The sequence below is a fragment of the Micrasema longulum genome, unplaced genomic scaffold (assembly GCF_059751315.1).
Source record: "Micrasema longulum isolate JH-2025_06_02 unplaced genomic scaffold, ASM5975131v1 h1tg000762l, whole genome shotgun sequence".
Taxonomy (NCBI): Eukaryota; Metazoa; Arthropoda; class Insecta; order Trichoptera; family Brachycentridae; genus Micrasema; species Micrasema longulum.
The window spans coordinates 8,247-32,601 of record NW_028277956.1 but is presented as its reverse complement, the minus strand read 5'-3'; the positions used below and the strand labels follow the sequence as shown (position 1 = coordinate 32,601).

The 24,355-nt window shown below is 30.6% G+C and overlaps 1 long non-coding RNA gene across 1 annotated transcript; it reads left to right on the top strand.

The window, feature by feature from the left end:
- Nucleotides 1-20,025: 20,025 nt before the first annotated feature.
- LOC148279110 (uncharacterized) lies at nucleotides 20,026-21,775 on the top strand. Its single transcript, XR_015822981.1, has 2 exons — nucleotides 20,026-20,282; nucleotides 20,539-21,775. It is a non-coding gene; the product is annotated as an uncharacterized LOC148279110 (long non-coding RNA).
- The last annotated feature ends 2,580 nt before the right edge of the window (nucleotides 21,776-24,355 follow it).

Sequence of the window (24,355 nt, the reverse complement as noted above, 5' to 3'; positions counted from 1 at the left end):
AGGTACTTGTCTATCTAGATTATTTTTAATTACATAAAGTGGGCCGGTTTTAATTTAAATTTTAGAATAAAATTACAAAGAATAATGACCTGTAGGTATAGTATAGACATATGCTTAGTGGTACTTATTTGGTAACAGATTTTTTATATCTTTTTCGATTTGATACACTCTTTTATTTAGAGTAGGCTAACATCTTATTCTAGCCAGTCAAATCTGTCTGAGACTCTGAGAAAGGTAAACTACAGTATGTCCAAAAACCCAACTTGTCGAGAGAGAAAAATTAGTTATTTTTCATGCTTAAAGCATGATGTATTTTTCGTTAAAGAGGCTTTAAAGCGAGTTGGTTTTGGTAAAATATCGATCCATATTACAAATATACACATTTAAAAAATCTTTTCATGTACTGTATGTTTTTCTTACCATCCTTAACCTCAAATTTAGTGTGGAGTTGCAATAAAAAAAACTTTATTCTTAACGTAATTAGGAGTTTAATGCTATTGACCATATACAATATTAGCGGCCTCCGTGATGTAGTAGTCAAGACGCTTGACTCGCGCACGGAAGGTTCCGGGTTCGATTCCCGGTGAGAACACAAAAATTAAAATGCGATTTTTCTCAATCCTGGTTGTTCTGTAATGTAATTCACCACTGTAATTGGGCCGCCTGGCCTGTTGTGGTGCAAAAAAAAAAGAGAACGAAACATTTGATTTCGACATAGTAATGACTCACTTTTATCAAATTTGGAGTAACCGTAGTTACTTCTCACACACAGAAATATTATAAATCTTAATCAATTATCTTATTTTGAGAGCTGTTAAAATTATTTAAGAACAAAAATAATTCATTTAAAAAATGAAAGTACTATATTTAGGTTAATTCCTAATTTGGTAGAACTAAATACAGTATTTTTACTAATTCAATTGCAAAATGCAGATCCACCAAGAAATGTCAGTACTGAAACTCAATTTTATTCAAATAATTCAGGTTGTTTTTCAACATGATTTTTTTTTTATGTCTACCGGTTTTGGATAGAAGATTTATTTATTTATTTATACTTTTACATTGTTTGTATTCTTTTTTTATACAGAATAATGTTCCCTCACTGGGGTGTGTCCCGTGCCGAGGGAAACATTTTACAAAATGTGAAATATGCCTAAGATTAGCTATTTAACAAAGTTAACATAATAATAACAATAAAAAACGTAATTAATCCAATTAACCTAATTATCATTAACATAATAGACAGTAAAAAACTACAATTATCATATAAAACATAACCAATTTATATAGACCTATAGAACAAATTTCATAAACAGTACACACATTTTACATATTTGGCTTGATCCACTCATCGATCCGTGTGCAACCCACCTCCACTGTCCATTTCTTAATAACAATTTTAATTTTATAGATGCGTCTTAATTATCAATAATTCAGTATTATTTTCGTTTCTTATTTGTAAATAATGCGTTATTCATTGTAAAGTTGAATAATAATTATGTTTTAATATATGAGATATCAAATAATTTATTTGAATACAAAATATAAATTAAACCCCCATGACACAATTTTGCTTATGATTTATTGTATTCTTTTTTTATTTATTGATTTAACAATTGGATATGTATTATTCCAAAAAAATTGTCATTTTTTGTCGGACTCGTGATGTAATGGTCAGCGTGTTTGCCTACTATGCAAGACATCTCGGGTTCGATTCCCGACATGGTTGATATGAAATATTTGTTTAAAAGGGTGTGTATTTCAGAATACAATAATATTTTATAGTCTCTGGGCTGGTACATATAGCGTAAGACTGATCATCTTATTTTTAATGCAGTGCCCTATGCACCAATAGATGCGGAAAGGGAATGATGATGATGATGATTCTAAAAAACTCATTGAACCTATCAAAAACTGGCTACTTCCCATGTTTTTACAAGATATCATTTTATTGAATTTGTTGTTTTTAAGCATTTCAACTACAAATTTCGTCACGTAACTATTGTTGCTAAAACGGAAATATTTGTAGCCTTTGGAAATATTGCCGTATTTTACGCGAACACGGGCGAAGCCATTTTGTAATTTTTAGTAGTTGATAGTTACCGGTCATGTTTTAAAGTAAGAAAAGAAAAGCATTTAAATTCCCATATTTTTTGTTCAAAAACAGTTAGCTTTGGGAGATATATTTGAAAAATCGTATTATATAATCGATAGTTTACGGTTAAACAAATATTGATAAATCACAATCTGTATTTTGTCAATGTTCAGTAAATTGTGACTAGCTGGTTATTACGGTTAAAACAAAGCGGATTTTCGAAGATTAAAATTAAACTCTACTGGATATTGGCAAATATTTCGCATTCGTCACGCATAAAAAGTGGCAAATACGGTTTCGCATTTCGAACGCGCCAAATTAATCATTGCCAGTCGAGTGAATAATTATTATGGCGGGAATGCAATAAAATGCTTTTTTGGCTACTGTCAGTTAGGATGGTTCCTACATTGAATACAAATGTTTGTTCATGGCTTTTAGGTTTTAGAATGAATGAAATTCATAGCACATTTTTTTCAATTCGGCGTCCATTTTGTTTGTTTATTTTAGCGTGAACTCTTTGCATAAATCACGTAATAACGAGACGCCTCTTCGTTGGTTATTCTAAAATTAAATTAGCAAAAAACGTCTTTCATACTGGAAAAAAATATTTATTTTACATTTAATTGGGTAAAATGATGCACATCGTTGTTTACCTACGCAATTTATTAGGGCTTCGGGCCAAGGAAGCAGAATTGATTTTAAAAAGTTAATATCGCTTTGAATATTTATGTTTTTCGTTATTAAATAAATTATTATTTACATTACTTTGTAATAGTTATTTTTAATGGTGTGGTATCACGTAATTACTACTTAATCTTCGTGTTTTGTTTATTTTTTAATCCATTAAATTAGCTTTTGCAGGGATTCAATATTTTTAAATCTACCAAGTTTAATATATTTATTTGTTATTAAATTTCGCATTGAAATTATAAAAAATATATATTTAACTGAAATATATAATAGCCCACGCGTTATTTTAAGGAATACAAAAATGTGTTTTTTATTTCATGTCGTATTATTATTTTAAAAATATGATGGGTCTTTTATTAATATTGTTATTTTTCGCGTATTTAAAAAAAAAATGTTTTCGTTCTCGGTTATGTTAAAATGAAATAAATATTAATAAAGTTTGACGTCACGTGACTATTAAGTATAAATTACCTTTGCCTTATTTTTATCCACGGTGGTGCATAGAGCACTGCATTTGTAAACTAAATGCATTGAATTCCGATCATCTGTTATATAAAGGTAAGGTGGTTTGTCCAACGCGTTAGGTACCGGTTCAGGAAAAATGAAAGATTGAGTTTAAACAACCCAGAAAATCAATATTTCACGCCCCCAGGACCTCAGGAATGGTGGGCGAACATTCCAATTACTACACAACAGTGTTATGATAGTTCGCCTCTTTGCAGTGCACCCTGGATATCGCCAAATGAACTGACATAACTGGCGCCAAACAATTTTTGCTTAAGAGAAAACGCGGTCTGACTTTTCTTCATACAAACGTATTCCCATATTTTCTCACCGGATTATGGCACTAGAGCAGTGATTTTACACTATAGATATTTATCATTACCGTGTCTCGATTGTTTTACTTTTAAAAAATATATTCTTATGGAAGCTAGAACCATTCAAAAATCTATAAAAGCGCACAATTTTATCTGTTGTCTTTGGACTTTCTCAAAAAAAAAACAAATCGGTTCAGTTTTAATGTCCGGAAAACGGTACAGCAAAACGCCAATTTTGTCGATTTCAGTTAGACATAATCAATCCGACATGCAGTTCCCTTTTTCGCATAGTATCGGAGAGGCGTTTGCGAGAAAGTGACAGAAAAACAATGTTTAAATACCTATTCATTGAAATGTCGGGTCAAATTTTTATTTAAGAGCAGCCGTCGAGTCGAAAACAGTCGCCCTGTGTCCTGGTTGTATTTAAAACACATAAATTGGGTTGTGGTCTTGTTGCTAGAGTCTCGGATTCACGGACCGAAGGTCCGTGGTTAGAATCCCCACTCTACCCCAACTCGATTCCCATTTTCTAATAGTGAATTATTTATAACTCGTTGAAAATGGCCCTCAAAATTAAATATTTGAGAAAATCATAAGAACGCAAATATTTCTTTAAAAAAAAAGACTTTTTTCTTCAACTGTCCGGATGCTGATAAGTAAGTAAAACTTTATCTTAACGAAATTAATTACTTACAATTATTTAAACCTTCAATTAGAAATTTTAAACCTTGATTTAATGCAGTTAACATTTGGCAGATGTTGATAATAATAATTATTATTATTCTTTGCCCCATCCGCACTTGTAAGTTGATAGAATCGTGTATTAAAAAATCCCCCGTGTAATAAATAATTAAAAATTATTTGCCTAATAAACTGAAGGGTTTGATTTGGCGCGGGGTTTATATTAAATAAACACCCTTCGGTCAACAATTGTAACACGCGCCGAGCAAATACATAACCGGTTTCGTATAAATTATGATTCTTCTTTCTGATATTTTCAAACAGTGACCATTCGCAATAATGAAATCCTTCGTAAGTATGGTCTTTTGTATCTTTTCAAAAGCAGTATTTCATATTTGATCATAAATACAGTACGTACGAGAAGAGTACCGTGATTCTTTGAAATATCGCAACATTTAACAAACTTCGAAAACGATTGATCATTATTTAATTTTTAAGTATGATTTATATGTTTGGGTGATATATTTTAAGTACTTACTTACTTTATCAAAGTATAAATATTGTTAAAGTCCTAATAACATTTTCAATGTATATATTTACAAACTTACATATTTTAATAAATAAAAAACTAACATTTTGTCCTACTTAGTAAGTTCCTGCTAAATACTATTAAACGGCTAGACTTCTATATATCTCTGTTGTAATATATGAAATTAATATATTTTATTGAATCATAATATCTACCGGGTTTACGCATAAAGGTCTATAAATAGGTTCGAGCACATAGTGGTTAGTAGAAACTTGGTAAGACAGAACAACACTGAGATATAATATATAGAGATAACTCTCCATACGAATCCGAGCTAAAAAGTCGTACCCAAAGAAAGGGAATGACCAGCGGAGGGAGAGAGTATCATCACGTCATATTACGTCGACTTTGACAAGCAAAACTAGTAGTAAAGTAAAAAGCACGGACTTTTTACATCGGTCTACTGTAAATTCTATTTAGTTTGTCGCTCCCTTTCACATACGCGTCACCTTTGTTTACCGTTTCACTATACGCCTGACTAACTGAGCAGGAAGGAGACAGGAGATAGCTTACGACTGGTGACATATTAATAAAACGTTTTTTAACATTAATATTGGTTTTTTAAACAAGTATTGAACAAGATAAAAACATTGCTTACATAGGCAAAAGGTTATACCATTGCTTTTTCTATCTTTTTCAGATCGATTTGTGAAGTATCTTAGCGTACATTGTAGACATTTTAGTAATTGCGAGGAGAAAAGTAGCCGAAAAAGGCTAGCAACAGACTAAAGTCCGTTCTATCAAACATATGCCAATTTGCCGCAGGTTGAGGAACCACATTTTGAACACTCATGTTTATTCTAGTTATATACCAATGCAAAACAAAAGTTTAAAAAAAATAAAAATATGAATCGTACCTACATTGAAAATTATTTTATTCTTATGTATCGTTTTATCAGCACAATGATTTTTTAAAGTTTTGTGATTTTAAATTACTCCTCCTGTGGCGTCTCAAGCTCTCTACGGTGAGTTGTCCTGATTGATGAGTTGGCGTCCCGTAACAATTGTTTGTAGTATACGCATGCTCGATGAATGCAGCCCTGATATAAATAAACAAACTCAGTAACTACGAGTACGTTTTCGTGTTACCACTTTTAAAAATATTTTACTCTGTAGGGCGCGTTTATGTGTATTAATAGGTCGATGATTAAATGACAATTATATAGGTTTGTTTATTTATTTAACTTTTTGTTCCCAATGTTATTTGTACATTGGCGGGCTTATTACCAAATGGAAATTTCTTCCAACCAACTAATAAAAAAATTGTTTTATAATTTAAGTTACAGAACATTTTCAATAGACAATAAAGATTAAAAAACTAATGATACATAAAAAATACAAATAAACGTATTTATTTTTAAATTACCTTAAATCAACACTATTACTCAATGGGAAAAAAAAAGAATAAAGAGGAAAGAAGGAGAGATTAAGGAAGAGAAAGGAGATGTTTCTTCAGACGTGATTTAAACAGAGATAATGTAGTAACACTTTTGATGGTGGATGGGAGATGATTAGTATACATTTGTATAAAAATTAAACAAAACATATAATAAACATTACGTTTCTATTAATTATTAAACATAATGAAATTTATTGCATTCATTTATATCGATTATTATCAACAATCATAATTTTGTACTGCTTCTGGCGAATAATCCGTACACGGTAAATGTTTATATACATGATTCGATTATTTGATCACAAAAGGACTTACATATTACACAATTTAGTACCTACTTGGAGATTTTACATTATGCTCCATTTAAATATTTTGATAATAGCAGATAATTTAAATATGGAACACTGGGTGCGTTAATCGAGGGGGACTTCCCGCCCTTTTGTAATTTTGAATTATATCAAATTAAATGTTGCTCTTTCGTCCTTAGATGAGATTGCGCATACTAATGTCGCATATTTAACGCATTCAAATATCTCCAAACAATAGTTGAAGAGGACATTAGAAATTTAATTCAATGCACCCGAAAAATTAATAAATTAATATTTGTGAAAAAAATGTTTTTTTTCGTTTTCCGGTTACTCAAAGCTTGAAGGGACATAAATATAATATCAGTGCGATAAATTATAATTAAAAGGTAGTAATGTCAGAAAATTCTGACTTTTTATCTGTGATTATTTATGGTGAAATTTTATCCGACATAAATATCGTATTTTTATTTTATTTTATTGAAATAAACGACCCTTGGTGCCTTTTACATTTTAGTTGCATATACAATAAAATACATACATGTAAGATGTAAGTAAAATAATGAGTAAAAAATAGTAATGAAAACATATTAATACTAAACAGTTATTTACAATATTGAATTTTTCTACTGACATTTCTTGGTGGAACTACATTTTAATTATAATAATAAAAATACTTTATAGTTTTATTCCACTTTTATTTATAATTATTTTACAATTTTTTTACCAGTGACCGGGTTTCGTCGTGACCGACATCGTCAGACTGACGTCTGACGTCACTGACGTCACCAGTATTTTTATTATTATAAGTTATTTACAAATTAAGAAAAAAATATAAACACAAAGTTTAAAAATTATATTTCCGGTGGTAAAAATACTGATAAAAAAAAGAATATTTGGTCATAGAAATATTTTGAACCTGTAAAAAAATCTCGAAAATTTAAACAATTTTTAATAACACCAAACGATAAATAAATCAATTATATGTATGAATAATTAAAACTACTACTTAGGTAACTAGTATAAATATACATCAAAATAAATGCTGATATAAAAAATTGATCAAGAAAAATATTCTGTAGATACTAATAAATAAAGCCGAGAAAAGAAAAGAATAAAATTGAAAAAAAAAACATTAATAAAGAAATTAAAACAATTTTGAAGAATACTCAATGATAAAAAAAATGGATCTAGAACTATTAGGTACTAGCTTTTCTTACGCATGAAATACGGGAGAAGGGCTTTCCTGTAAGTACTCAACTTAACATGCAATGAGTCACCAACGTCTCAATAAATAAAATTTATTATTACTAAAATTTATTTTATTATAATGAATAACCACAAAGTTAGTGCTTTAAATATAAACTTTATGAAAAATATATTCATACTAGCTTTTACTTGTGGCTTTGCTCGCGTGGTATAAGGGAGAAATTAGTTAAGTAATTAATTAGTTTTCTCCATTAGCGATAAAAATCCCGAAATCAAAAGCTGGTCCTCCTACTATTGACATGAAAAAATACGACGATCCTTTAGTCTATGGCGACGTAGCATCATTATTCCGTTCACAAATCCAAAATCCATCTACAAAACCAAAACAAAAAGCAAACCAAACCAACCATAGAATACTTATAAAAGACTGTGGTAAATAATTCCTTTGCGCGCGGTGATATAAAATTCAGACAATGTAAAAAAAAACATGAAGATATACTGTTAAATAAATCTTTTTTCGTAATTTTAAAAATAAACGTATGATTTAGCCCCGTTATAGCAAAATAAATTAAAAATACACATACGCTGGTCATCTTACGTTCATGCGTGTATCCCCCATCCCTGTCAATAACCGACTGAATCCTTTTTCACAAACACTGGCCACCGAACAGCGTCTCTGTCATACTTGTTATAAGTTCAATATTCGCACTCTCTCTCATGCATATTTATTACTGTACTGGCGTCACATACATTCTTCGCGTTCCAAGGATAAATATTTTTTGTTTTTGTTTTTGTAGCATAGTTGTTTTGTAGCAAATTTCACTTTCCAAATCCGGAAAATTTCCATTTGAAGATTACACTAAATACAACTTCACCATTTAAAAAAATCATTTTTGCCGTGCACACTAATAAAATATGCATTTATATATTTTTGAATACAGATATTTCATCGTCTTGCAATTTTGTATACAATTTTATCGGATTTTTGTTTGTCAATATATATAAGGCATAACAACAAAGATACTGAACATGTTTGAGAATGAATAGTATTTTCATTTATGTTTTGTACATTATACCGATTAATAAATAACATTGAAATGGGTTTGTTACATTGAAGGAAACTTGACTTTTTTTAGTGCAACTGGGTGTAAAAAAGCCCTGATATCTTACTAAAATAAGTTTAATTGAAATGGGTTTTTCAAACGCGAATTAACATGACATATCCGCTTTACACTCATTTATACATTTATATTCGAATTTTGAGAAGAATATTTGTATACTATATGTGACATTGTGGCATGACGGTGTGAGCGTGATTTGACACAGTGAATGATAAAATATGTGACACTGCATTGTGGCCGTGTATTAGTGACATTGTGTGCCCCCTACTTGCGAATAGTCTGTCTACCATAGGCGTGTCGGTAGTTACCAGGTATCGCACAGGTATAGAATTGCATCTGAAATATTATACGTTAGTTTAACAGATTCATCTTGATTCTTCAAAACGATAACGGAGATTATAATATAATATTAACATATCAACTTTGTACAGTGCGTTGTTAAATATTCGAACTTAACGACGTGTTAGTTATTGTCTGTGAACCAAGTAAACATACCAATTTCCAATGTTAGTATGTACGCAAAAATATTTTAATCAAAGGCTATTAAAGATTTGAATGGAATCTACTTATTAAAAAAAAACCGTACTACAATATATTCTTTCAAATGTGAACGAAGTTAACATAACGTACCAAACACTCGCATGTACACCTAACTTCACTAAAAGTTTTATGTATATTTCATAATTTCATGTGCGATTTTTATATGTTTACTGTGAAACGAAAGTCGCGGGTTCGATTCCCGCCAGTTGCAAATATCAATTTCAAGAGAAAAAAAAACATTTCTTATTTTCACAATTAAAGGGCATAGGGCACCGCATTGGTAGACCAATAGCAGCGTATCTTAAATTTTTTTTTTACATGGTAGGAAAGGTGATCCGACTTGCTCTTAAGAAGTCAATTCAGGGACAGAATCCTTTAAGCCATACCTACATGCAGATAATTCAGATCAACTTCATTTGGTTTAGGTACCAACGCTATGGACCATCGGATGCGGATATTATTTTATTTATTTGATTTCATTTATTTGTATAACCAACAGCTATAATTATCTTATGTATTTATATAACAAAACAAATAACAAATAAGCCCATTACAGGTTTTCACGAGTAGCATCACAGTAAGTTAAAAAATATTCTCGAACATAAAATGAATAGTAATTTAATGTAAATTCAAAAAAAAAGGAAAAATACAATGAATTATTTCAAAAGCAAACGCCGTACGTCATTAAGATTATTTGAAAATAGATCTATGTTAAATGATTTATTTATAACATTAAAATGATTAAATGTTCTCCATAAATATGAATTTTGCCTATAATTAGATGAAACAAGAGGTATGTGAAGAAGAGGGTTATTTCTTAAAACTATGGAAGGAACATTGATGAAAAGTTTGCATAGTAGTTCAGGACAGTCGATTGAACCAGAGGCAATTTTTAGTAAATAAATTATATCCGCTATTTCACGACGTTTTTGCAGAGGCAATAGGTGATGTTTTTTTACATATATGAATATACTGGTCGGATTTAAACTCAAGAAGATGATGATTTTATTTTTAGTTTCTTTATGCTTGATTTTCATTTAAATTTAAGTTAGTTTATAACATCTTAATAAAATAAAAAAATATATAAAAAAACAAACGTTTCATATAAAATTTATAAACAAACATATTTTTAAAATTGATTTGAAATTCAAGGCTTTTCATTTCTTTTATTTCCTCAGGTTAATCATTTAAAAGTTTAAAGACCTTCTACAAGCAATTTATTTATTTATTTACGGACATTATTTTTTATTTTATACAGGTAGGTACGATTGAAATAAAAAATATTTAAAAAATAAAATCATGACAAAAGATAGAAGTAACGACTTCGAGACGAGGTGGCTTCCGTAGTGAAACGCTTGACTCACACATGGAAGGTTCCGGGTTTGATTCCCGGTGAGAATACTAGAATAAAATGTGATTTTTCTCAAGCTCGGGTGTTCTATGCTGTGTTCTATTATTTACCACTGTAATTTGTCCTCTTGGCCTGTTGTGGTGCAAAAAAACAATCTTATCTATTTTAGTGATTGTTTAAATCTTGAAATGATTAAATTTTGTGAATGAATACCTACATCTTATCAGCTACTATAAAAAAAAGCTTTAATTTATTAATATCTTAATTAAAATATGTATAATTTTATAAATATATGTGTTTATTGATATTAAATTAAATGTTTAATTTCTTTACCATATTCTGTTACGCTACCTTACAATGTAACCGCTGTAATGCTCCCGTTCGGAGTTCCATTCATAAGATTTGCGTTCATTCATTAAATTACCATCGTATGCAGCTTACGGAGACATTTCAGGGATACAAAATCTTTTCTTTTCATAAAATATAATCATATTTTACATAATAATTAAGCAAAATCACCGTATTAAGCTGATAGACATGTTAATGGCTTAGTTCCAGAAAGGGATAAGAAAAAATATTGATTTTTTGAGATATACTACCTATTCATTATATTTTTTAAAAACACCCCTTTACAATTCTACAAAGTTTTAACTTTAAAAACTATTGGTTTTCTGTTGTTAGACATATATTATTTAAAAAATTAAATAAACTTGACAATCTCTCAGTTCCATAACTAATAAAAAGGTTAATTTGATCATTGATAATGATAATGATAATTTGCATAACAACTTTTTTCCTAAAACTAGTAACCTTTGTGCAAATATTCCACATAAACAAATACACATTTACTTCACTTAAGGTCATATAAGGAATTATTTGTTACAAATCAAATTAGATCTGTCAAAATTTTGGTCAGCCATTACTCAAAACTAGTAATTTCTAGTTATCTCTGTATGGAGTTGAGCCTTCGATGTATATATATATTTTTTAAAAGGTTATATTTATCAGAATCCTTGTTTCACTGATTCATGTTATCCTCATTAATGTAATGACAGTGCTTAGGAAAATTGTACAAAAAAAATGTTTTTCTTCGCGAAGTAAAAATTAAAACTATTTATTTGTACAGCGAAGTTTCTCAAAAATGTATGGAAATGGTTTTCATGAAAATGAACTACATTAAAACTTCATAGATTACGTAAACAATCAGTTCTAGCGTTGTTATGCGTTGTGATCGATTTCCAGTTTCCGGGTACTCATTTTCTTCAACGTTTAGTGTGTTTTGACAGCTGCAAGGTTCTTGTTTCAATGTCAGCACAACTCATCAACGACAACTCGTGACGTCACAGGTGGAGTAAACTCAAATTAAAAAAACTTTAAAAAATCTTTGCGATGATAATATGTTACAAAAACAAATGTTTATATTTTTTGGCCAAGGTTGATAGTCTATAATCAAATAAAAAAGGCACTAAAGTTCCTCATTGTGTGTAACCAACCTACCTAGTAAATATAATCAATTTAGTTGCAAAAAATACATTATATATCTCTTTCAAAGCACTTTTTTCGTATTTATTACAACTTCTTGTCAAACTTTAAATCAATTTTAATAATTTTTGGATATGTATTTGTTATTATATTTATTTTTAAATTTTTAAAAGAAACATATTACACACAATTTTATATAATAATCTCAAGGAGTTTGGGATAAACTCATTTAAGGACAAGTATGTAAGAATATTTATTCAAATACGTATTTTCTCTTTTACTTTTAGCTATTACGCACAAAAACAGAATAAAAATTATGATTTACTTTTAAAAAGTTACTAAGTCAAAAAATGAACCTAAACTTACATTGTTTATTCAAAGCGCTTCTGGAAAAAAAGATTTTCAATTAACTCAATGAATTTCCCGTATATTCTGTTTTATTTAGAAATGTTACGTTTCTTTCTATTGACTCTTTTTATGCAGACTTTTTTGTTGTTTTTTCTTAATGCTATGTTGAAATTGTATTTATATGATAAGTTTTTATTTTATTTTATGTTATTATTTGTTTACTGCTGCCACGTAACTTTGCAAAAAATCAATAAACCGTAAATAAATTTATTAAAAACTTTTTACTGTTATAACATTAGTTTTTGTTTTAATTTTTTAGGAATTACTCTTTTAATGCAATAAATATTATTAAACCACATTTTTGCAACAAGGAGTTTAAAAAAAAATGTGTTCCCTGTTTTTAGAACTAACTTTTTAATAAATGTATCACAGGCGCTGTGGCGCAGTTGGTTCGATTACCGGCAGTTGCAAAAAAAAATCCAATCAACGCCGTTTAGTGAAAAAAAACATTTTACTAAGGTATATGATGCTTCATAAAATTGCAAATCGTTATTTATTATTTTAAATATTAATATAAATGTTGCCTACCCATGTTTCTCGAAGTCAAAAAGCGTACATCCGTTTGTTCACGCCCTCGTGTGCATCCGTACCGAGTGCATAGTATTTTGCATTGTAGGTACTATGTATATATTATAATCATGTTCCCCTTGTATGTGCATTATTATATTACGACCCAGTATGCACAAGTCTGCTGTAACCGAACTTTACTGTTGGTTTTTCTCATTAAAGTTGCGGATAGTTTTCCCGAGTTGCATTCAGAAGATGACATTTGCCTTATTTCATCCATAAACAATGTATGTAATTTGAATTGCAACTGTAACATTGACGTATTCGTATTAAACTCACGGTTTGTGGAATTCTACATGCGACTTTGTTATTTTACTAACGATATTTCATACTATAGAATGAGTTTCTAGAAACCATATCTCAATTATTATTTAATATTATATGATATTCTTTTTCTATTGATTTCAATTTTTTAAATTTTATTTTAATAGTATCATTATACATTTTTACAATTTAAAAAAAAAAACACTTGTTATATTCACTTGTTATATGTTATATATTTTTTTGAAATCAAAAACTTTGTTCCAATAAAGGAAAAAAATTAATGTATGAAGCCTATGTAAAAACTAAAATATGTTATATGCAACTACTATGGGGAACAGGAAATCAAAATGACATAAACAGACTACAAAGACAGCAAAATAAAATATTAAAGTTAGTAAATGACCTTCCCTATCTAACAGCAACTAAAAAACTTTTTGAACAAACTAAACAATTAAATGTAACTGAACTCTTTAAACTAAAATCTTTAATATTTATTTATAAATTAGCCACTGATGTAATTGTAGACGAAGAATTAAAACTTGAAAAAAACTGTAGTAAACATGAACACAATACTAGAATATCAGAAAAATATCATATACAATCTTTTAAAACGAGAAAAGGACAATCGAGACTTATAAACCATGGACTGAAATTATACAATAAGTGGTATTTGCATGTTGGTGTAGTGTTGTTGTCCTGACGAAGAGACGGGTTACGTCTCGAAACCGGCAGACAGATAAGTCGGTGAGTGGTTTTATACAAATTTTATTAACATAATATTAAAATGTAACAATTAAATTAAATAAATAAAAATTATGTAAATACGCTGTTTAAAATTTGCTAGTATTCGTATGATTGGACAATAACATATCTAAATTAATAATAATATTTAATTATAATGGACTCAGTATTAATGTAGACAATTTTAACTACACATTCCATTTATACAGAAATATTCTATATATTTTCAACGTTATTTCAGATTTGTAAAGACACTCATTTTTTTTAAATTTCAAATGCTATCGAGCGCATCGGCATCGTGCAACAGATGTCAAGACAGAGGAGCTAGATAAGCACGATCAATAAAATTGGAGAAAGGGGTGATAACACGACTTTATATTTAATTTGTTTGCTAAAAACTAGAGTTTCGTGGAACTGGCATCCTTGTAAAATAGCTTTTTTTCATTATTTCAATTTTTTTTGATAACATAAAGCATTTTCAGGCGTTGCCTTGTAAGTGAAATAATTTACCCAGATGAATCTCACCAACATCAATAAAAGTTTCAGCCCTTTTACTTTGCACTTATCAACAGATAGAATGTTGAAGTTGGGGAAATTAGGATGTCTAAACATAGGCAAAATTGTGAGTGTTACACAGTGAGTAAAGTAGCCACTTTATTCAATTATTTTTATTTTTCACTATCAAAATTCATTACTAAATTGAATTATAATATTTTTTATAGAAAAATAAATAAATTTAAGATACAAACTTTACAACACCATGTATCATTAAATAACTTATCTGTTTTGTATATTTTACACGGATACATTTTTATTGTGTATTTTGTATATTGTTGTGTCATAACATTTATAAATATATTGATTTTAGCACAGAAGAGTCCGTACTTAAAACGGATTTTTTTTTAAAGTCCGACATAAAAATAAAAATTATAATTGTGCAATTGTTCAATTGTGTGTATTAAATAAAAATTGCAGGTCATAAGCCTTGTTAATACCTTGCCATTCATATTTCCTTCTCAAAAATGTCTTCCTTCTATGTTGCAATAATTTTCAAAGAAGATAATAGGCAAAGTTATTACTTAAACTAGCCGATGACAGCCCTGTAAATTAGATCTTCCACTCACAGTTCTATGATAATTTCTTCATCTCTGTTGAGACACATATCTGACGGTTAACTCACTCATCTTACATCGGCCGCTAGGATTTGTTTCTCAGAAGTAATCTGTGGGAATGCGATTTTTATTTGTTCGCTAACCTTCTACCGCAGCTTTTTGAGTTAGTTGTTCGGTTGATAACGCGATATAAAGCTCGTGTGGATTTAACTGTTAATTGGTTTGGCTTTATTCCACTTCTTGTGTAATTGTAATGAAAGACCTGTCTTACTGAGCCATTGTATTTTAATGTTTCAAACACTTTTTACTTATGACATACGGGGAGGCAAAATGTTATACGTACATAAATTCATTATTTCACACTCATATTATACAGTTTAGTCACTTTGGTTGATCGATGACACTCCTTTAGAATCGTTAATTATAAATTATTACAGTAATTACACACAGTGAGGTCTTTCACAAAGGGGTAGTTTTTTATATTTATAATTATCTTTATAAGTGGTATATCTGATTTACTTTGGTTAACGCACAAGTTATTTCGTGTTATAGCGTGAAACCGTTTATTTTTACGTAAGTTGTTTCGTAAATACATCAAATTTATGAAATTATTTCTACACTACATCATCGCTTCCCTAATTACACCCAGTGGTTCATAAGGCAAAACATTTTCGTTTGGCTAACTCGTTGTTAAATTATGTGATAAATAAAACACTTACAATATAAAATATTTTAACTCCTCACTTGAGTTTAATATTAATAAGAACAAAACATATTTTGAATATTCGGGAATGAATATAATAAAAATTCAAAGAGTATTTTTTTTTTATTTTGTTTTTTGCTTCACAACATGCCAAGACGCCCATGAACATCCAGGCGTGAGATTTTTTTTTTTTGTTCTCGTAGGTCTAGTAACTTAGCCATTATACCACGAAGGTCGTGGTGTGTTGATGAAGGACCAACACAATCAAAAGTAATTATTTTCTTTCGGAACTGATTTCTCCAACCATAAAATTTTCAATAATAGTGAATAAAAACAAAGTGAAAAATCCGAGACAATTAATATCGTGTCGTATTTAAGAGGATAGTATTTCCTAGTTATAAAAAATATACAAGATTGGAAGAGAAGAAAAAGACGATCCCGGATAATCACCCTGCATTCATCAGCTAAACTCAACCAAGAGCTATGGGCTCCCTCGGAATATTATAGAAATCGTTTAGTAAATAAATAATGTGAATACTCTATAAAGTTCAAATTAAAAGTGAACAAAAAGATTTTAAGTTTACCTTTTTAAATGAACATAAAATCAGGAAATAACTATTATGTGGATTAAATGTTTCATTAATCTACCTACAAAATGTTATCAATTTGTATATTTTTTAATGAGCCCGTGTAAGTTGGATTCGTTTCGACTTCCGATGGGTAAACTTCGGGTTAATCTTTATCTTTAGGGTAAACTGTGTTTTTTGTAGAAATAAATATATTTTTATGCACAGAACTACTTAGTTTAATAACAATACATGTGCCAGCCAGGATTTGTAGACGGTACCACCTGTTTCATGTACCAATAAGTAAAACATCGTATGTTAAAAATGCTTTTTTTCGTAGGACTTTTTCAGTGTACGATACAAAATTTAAAGATATAGATTACACAAACATTACTCTGTCAGATTTAAAATTTACACAAAAAATGCATTATGTAACTTAGTAGACATTATAATAATAAATATGTACATCTCCCTTCCCCTCCTTATCCTCTATTCTAGCATTCTTGTCCTAATCCCGCCCAATTTATAATAACTTACTGTTCTTAAAAAAATATTTAAAAAATTCTTTGATTATTGAAAAATATTAACGAGTACATCAAAATTATATTTTTATGTGTATAAACTTATATGTATTTATTTAATATGTAATATATTTTCTTTACTAACTTTGTATACTTTATGGAAATCTGTTATTAGTTCTGAGTTTATACGTTTATACTCTATATCTGTTTGTTTACTTTAAATATGTATGTAGAACTGTTGATTTTCCAAATAAAATAAAATAAAATAAATTTTATGATTAGCATATTATTTAATATTCTAATTAATTTTTTAGTCCGTTAAAACAAACTTTCACATGTGATCATCTAAGCATTACCGTTTGAATTTTTGTCCAGCCATGCAGCATTCGCTCTACAAAGGATTTATACTTTAGCCATTGTATTTTCCTCAATGACTTTCAATTCCGCTCAGATCTTGAGTAAAAACGATTTCGATTGCCCGAACAAAATATAAAAAGTACTCAGTAATACCCTCCCACACGGTCCATAGATTTGTCGACCGCCTACGTCCTAAATTGGCCAGAAGTCTAAACAAATAACCAGATTTGCCAAAGTGTGTTTTGCCAAGTCGTAAATTCATTCACTCTGCTCTCGCTTAGTTATCGCATTCGTACAAATCTGGTATCTGTAGATTTGATTTACTTGTACATGACATGCCAGTCATGTTTAGAGTAAATTGTATCGGCAAGTATTAAGGTAACCAGTTTTGTTTAAGTAGATTTTAAATACATTTGTCCATTTGTACTAAATCAATGGCTGTCCTGTTGGCGAGCGATCGCGCATAATTTCAACAACTTTTTCGGGCTGTGTTACACATCACGTTGACGAAGAACCCATACATTATGCAAGTAACGAAATCGACTGGTTTCATTGAATATCTGGTGCGTAAATATGTATGTAGGACATATTCTGAAGAAGTTCTTTTCTTACGTGATCAATGCTAATATATTATTTATCTCATTTGATAGGCGGTCCTAACTCTTAGAGTTTATCGTATAAATATTCATCTATTTATTTCCCAAGTAAGGCAGTCGGTTCTCGCCCACCTTATTTTACTGTCCAGATTTAAATATAATTTCGCAAAACATTTTGACTATCTGTGCAACAAACGGACGACTTAATTTAAGTTGTGCATTACCTTTTTCATCAAGGTCTCCAATTAATATCGGCCGATACAAATCTACCGGATAATTTGTACGACTGTCGGTAAAGGAACGACTCGACTCGAGTGACTATTACTTATCTCGAGCGATATTGTCCGTGTTAAGCTGCGCTTAAGCCAAAACGGGCAGAATAATTAAGTAATGATTCCTACGTTATTATGTGTCGGTCGAAGTTGACTGGATACAGACCGAAGGACTAGAGCAAAGGACTATGTAATCCGCAAGGTCAGAAGTGCACGGGGAAACAAAGGCTTCGTGAGAATACTTAGTGCGAGTGAGGTCGACCATAAAGATCAGGAAATCAGGAAATGTACGTGGGTTACCGTTCCATGCAAGAAAGGTCACGGTAACGGTTGGCTCTCGAATTCGTCTATTTTTTGTTTGATGTGGAACATTACTGAACGCGTGCAGTACGGTGCCTTATACTCAACTCGCCCGAGTGTGAAACAAATATTGGTCAAAGCGGTCGTGACTTTTAGCAACTTAAACGGAGAAAAAGTATAAAATCGTGCCACTCTTTTATAAGTAAATTGCAAAGCGCTGCATTTTTAAACTGTCCTTCTACCACAAAATTTATTGGTTTCTCTCTCAATTAATCACTTGATTGCTTTCGATATCATCGATCTTTGTTTACGGCCTATTTTTGTGTCATAAATAAAACCTAACAAGAATTTTCAAAACTAACTTGAGCAATTTGAATTCTTTCTTAATTGCTTCGTTTACTGTAAATATTACGCACGCTATACGCCAAACCGTCGCCCCGAGATTTATGCACTCCATAAACATAATAAAGATGATGTTTTCACTTTTAACATAATTATTTTCCTAAAGAGCGGGGGCGGAGATGTAAGGAGTACTTTAGTTATTAATCTAGTGCTGCCGAGATGAATAATTGGTCAACACAATGACATCATTTGAGCGTCCCGCTCGATTTTTTGCCTCTGATTTTTTGAAAGGTGAGCGCGAGGTTCATAAGATCGTGGGACGCACTTATATTGGAAATCATGATTTATCTGGAACCTTACTGTGGCAGATACTAAAGGTTAATTTGGAAATGGTTGCGGAACTAAACAGGAGGGATTTTTATTAATTTATCGCAGTTTCTTAGACCGGAACATTTCTTAGTCTCTATAATCAAACATATGATCAAAGATACTCGAGGATATATTATGTAGCGTAATCTTCAAAATGAAGGCATTTGTGATTATCTAATACAGAGAGCTTAAAAGTGAACTTTTACATAACCAATAAATTGTGTATAAGGTATTAATTTTCTTTGATTTATTTTCGTTGTGTAAATACACAATACCTAGCCAGTACCCAGTTCAAAGATCTGTTTCTGCCATGTCGTAAATTATTAGCGTATTTCATAATAGTGAATCAACAGAATGTTGCATTATAGCATAAATCATCAACCATCAACTAATTTAGTCACAATTTTTTTAAAAAAAAGGAATAACCCGCTAAACCCTTTATTTTAGAGGCTTGTTAGCAGGTAAAAAGAGAGGATATGGAAGGAAGTTAAGAAAAATACACCACAATAACAAGACCGATTAAGAAGATAAAAAAACTGTCGGAAATCGCACCCGCAATGCCAGTTTCACAGTTGGCCGTCTAATCAACTGCGCAACGGCGCACTGTGTTTTGACCCATACAAGCTACAAGATAAAAAGTCACTTTTGAATTCTTAAACGATGACGTCATGGGGGCATTACCAGATAGTTAGTGTGACGATTGTAAGCCTAATTGGGGTGATTAATGCTTAGGGTGATTCATACCAGAATATGAAAGTCGGATAATTGGTTTTTGAAAGCCTAATCACATTTATTTGCATTTTGGCGTCCGACGTGTAAAGGTTGTTTATCAAGTTTAAAGTTTTTTATTTCGATTTTTAAAAAAATGGAAGCTATTTAGGAAGGTATGTTGTATAGTTTTTTTTCTAATATTTTAATGTATTTCATTTAGGTATTTAAAAAAACAATAATTTAACTTATGTATTTTTCAGTAGTTATAAAAATATCAATTTCTAACTTCTCGAGAATTTATCTCGGAGAGTATATCAAAGTAGCAAAAAATTATTTTTATTTTTCAATAGACCAATTTATTGTTATTTCATTACAGTTTCGATATTTTACCGCACGAAGTTGCATCTATCTTATTTTGTTATTTTACAGGTACCAGATACGAGATTTCCAGGCAAGAATTGTACGTGATGTGGAAGAGTTTGACGAAGAAAGAAAGGCTTCAAGAAGTGTTAAATATTATTGTTAGTAAATTTGAAGTCGGTGAACTTGGTGCAAGTGGTGAAAAACTGATAAAAAATCAAATTAAGCTTATTTGTTTAAATATAAGCAGAAAATGGACCGAATCTGGCTGTAAACTAGATAGATTTGTTAAAAAAAAATTTGAGTGGCTCGACGGTAGTGAAAATATTTTGATATGTGAAAACTTTCGACAAAGTCCTTCAGTAGACATGAATGAACCATCTACGTCTACTGGAAGGCCCGCAAAGGATTTTGGGGTATGCAGTGATCAGTGCAAAAGGACAAAAGTGCGTAATTTAGTGAGTACGAAGACATCTGAAGAACTTTCGTTTGCCACGCAGGTATTTATTCGAGCATCAGAAAAACGCACAGTTGCCGATCTCCTAAAGAAAATTTTGAAAGCTACTCCCAATGAAGTAGCAAAAATACGTAGGGAACGTCAACAAGTGAACAAACAGCGGGCATTGTCAATTGAGGAAGCGCTAAGTTTATACGTTGACTGTAAATTATCTTCGCATTCCTACAAAGTTATGCGTAAAAATGCCATAAAAACCGGCCACAACATATATCCGGCATTTTATAGTTTAAGAAAAGCAAAAGAAGCATGATGCCTGAGCGAGGAATTTGTCAAAATAACGGAAACTAGTGCAGAAATCCAGCTACAAGCGATTTTAAATCATACGGTGGAACGATTGCTAAATGTAGAATCAGAAGTCTTAAAAGAAAGAGTTCCTTCAGGTTCTGTACTGACTCTTATATGCAAGTGCGGTGGAGATGGAAGCTCGGGACATAGTAATTATAAACAGAAATTTCACACAGAGCATGCAATAGATTAATTTTTATTTATTATGTCATTCGTTCCAATACAACTAAGGCTTAATGATGACCCTAATAAAGTAATTTGGCAAAATTTAAGCCCTTCCTCAACCTCTTATTGTCGTCCTATTAAATTTATTTTCGCCAAAGAAACTGATATTCTTACTAAGTCTGAAATCGAAAAACTTCAAGATGCAATTGAAAAACTTGAAAATTTAAATGTTAATATTGGAGGTGTAGTATTGTCCATAAAATTTAAAATGCTTTTAACAATGGTAGATGGTAAAATTTGCAACGTTTTGGCTAAAAATAAGTCAACCATGTCCTGTTATATTTGTGGCGCCAAACCCAGTGACATGAATTCTATTAGTATTAATAGAGTTTCTTGACAAGAATTTTATTCCTTTGGCTTATCTACATTACATGCTCTTATTATATTTCTCAAAATAAATCTATATGAAAATCACTTATAACAAATGTTTTATTTAAAGACCTTTAAGTTTTATCATCATCATACCATATCCGCTCCCTATGTGGAGCATATGGATTCCATAATCTGCCTCCGGCCAAGCGATCGACCTCCCGTACATCCTCCCAAGTTAAGTCCACGTACCGCAACTCTGACGCAAACTGCCCACAAATTGTCAACAGTGGACGACCAGGGCTGGTATTTCAAACAAAATTATAGCGCGGTATAGCGCGTTTTTACGTACTAAATATGCATTATAGCGCGCTATAATTTCGTTTGGAATACCAGCCCAGGACGCCGAGAACTTGATGCCTTGTAACATAGGCAAGCATGGTTAAGTCTCTCGGAAGGCATACGTAGTACATGGCCTTGCCAGCCAAAACGCCTTGGATGACAGTAGATACCAAGGGTTGCTGTGTTCGTTGCCTCACTTCTGTGTTCCTTACAATGTCAAACTTTTAAGTTTATTTAAACCCTTTGAGTTTTTATGTTTAACATAATAAAATCAGCTGTAAAATGGTTATTCTGACAAAACAAGTGAAGGCAGATTAGTTCTCTCGGGTGAAATCTTTATTTTATGCCTAAGTATCTAATATAATTTTCAATGATTTATTTTATAGGTTGACCGATTTATCAGTCAATAGAATTAAAGTAATAATTTCAATTATTTATGACCCTTAAATACATTATTGGATGCAGATATCAATTTCCAGAAAATTTATTTCGTTTATTAAATAACAAAATGTGACATATTTTTTATAAAACGAATTATTAATACATATTTAATAAAAAAAACATCTTTTTAGGATTAAATGAATCGCATACGTGAGTTAAAAGTACATTCAGAATTTTTAGTTTCTAGCTTGTATGAAACGAAACACTGTGCGGCGCCTGTCGCAATTTTGTTTTCAAAAATATTCACACTATAAATTAAAATTAAAATCCTGCTGAATTGCAAGCATACAATTCGTTAGCAGGTTCTTTACGATATAATTTATACTTAACCTACCTAAGATCTCGTAACATTGCAATTATTTAAAAACAGTTTATATTAATATTTATTTAATTTATAGAATATCCATTTACCGCCTTATGAATCTTGAAAAGGTTTTATAAAGGCTTCATATTACAGGTTTGAAAATATATATAGATAACTAACCCAATTTTTGAAAGATATACTTCTGAACTTATCAAGTTATGACGAAGTTTCAAAAAAAAGTTTTACGTTCTACGATCATAACGATTTGAAATATTTTCGTTTTCTTTTATATTTAGCTTGTAATTTTCGGCATTTACTATTTATGTACCAACGTTGAACCAGTTTTTAGTGAATGACCGAAAAACTGAAACCGAATTTCGGCTTCTGTTGTAGTTTCGGCCGAAACCAAAACTTCCAAAATTAGGCGTTTTTGTTGTTAAATCTTACGTGTTCATTAAAATAAGTGTTTTATAAAATACACAATTAAAAAAAATGCATAAATTCATTTTTTAAATTTGAATCGCTTTTTAATTCTTTGTTATGTTACACATATAACTTATATGTGACAGTTCTTCAATGTACACTAATACACCTCTCACTTCTGTTCAATGTACTTCATAGTCCTAACGCTCCTATATACCTGCGTGAAAAATTTCAACGCTTATAAGTTCATGGTTTACCTCTTCGTTCTAATTCTCAAAGCACTCTCTTTTTCTTCTTTTTTTTGAAAAAAGAAATATTTGCGTTCTTATGATTTACCCAAACATTTAATTTTGAGGGCCATTTTCAACGAGTTGTAAATAACTCACTATTAGAAAATGGAATCGAGTTGGGATAGAGGGGGATTCGAACCACGGACCTTTGGTCCGTGAGTCCGAGACACTAGCCACAGGACCACAACCCGATTTAATGCCCATTCACGATTCCTCCTTCTTTTCTAACTCATATAGTGTCCATGCGGCTCGACTGTGGAATCATCTCCTATCCATCATCAAAGATGTTACTATAATATCTCTGTTTAAATCACGTCTGAAGAAATATCTCCTTTCTCTTCCTTAATCTCTCCTCCTTTCCTCTTTCCTCTTTTTTCCTTTTTCCCATTGAGTAATAGTTTTAATTTAGGTAATTTATAAACAAATACATTTATTTCTATTTTTATATATCTTTATCTTTTTAATCTATATTTTATATTGAATATGTTTTGTAACTTGAATTAGAAAAATAAAATTTTATTTTATTGGTTGGTTGGAAGAAATTTCCATTCCGCAATAAGCCCGCCAATGTACAAATAACATTATGTACAAAAAGTCAAATAAAATAAAATAAAAATACACTATAGGAACTTTAATTTATTAACTATGAAGAGATTACAAAAATTTAATACGAAATATCGCGACCCATAAGATGCACCGAGCACATCTGAACGTTATCCGATACATCTCGACCGTGGGTTTCGGCTTAGC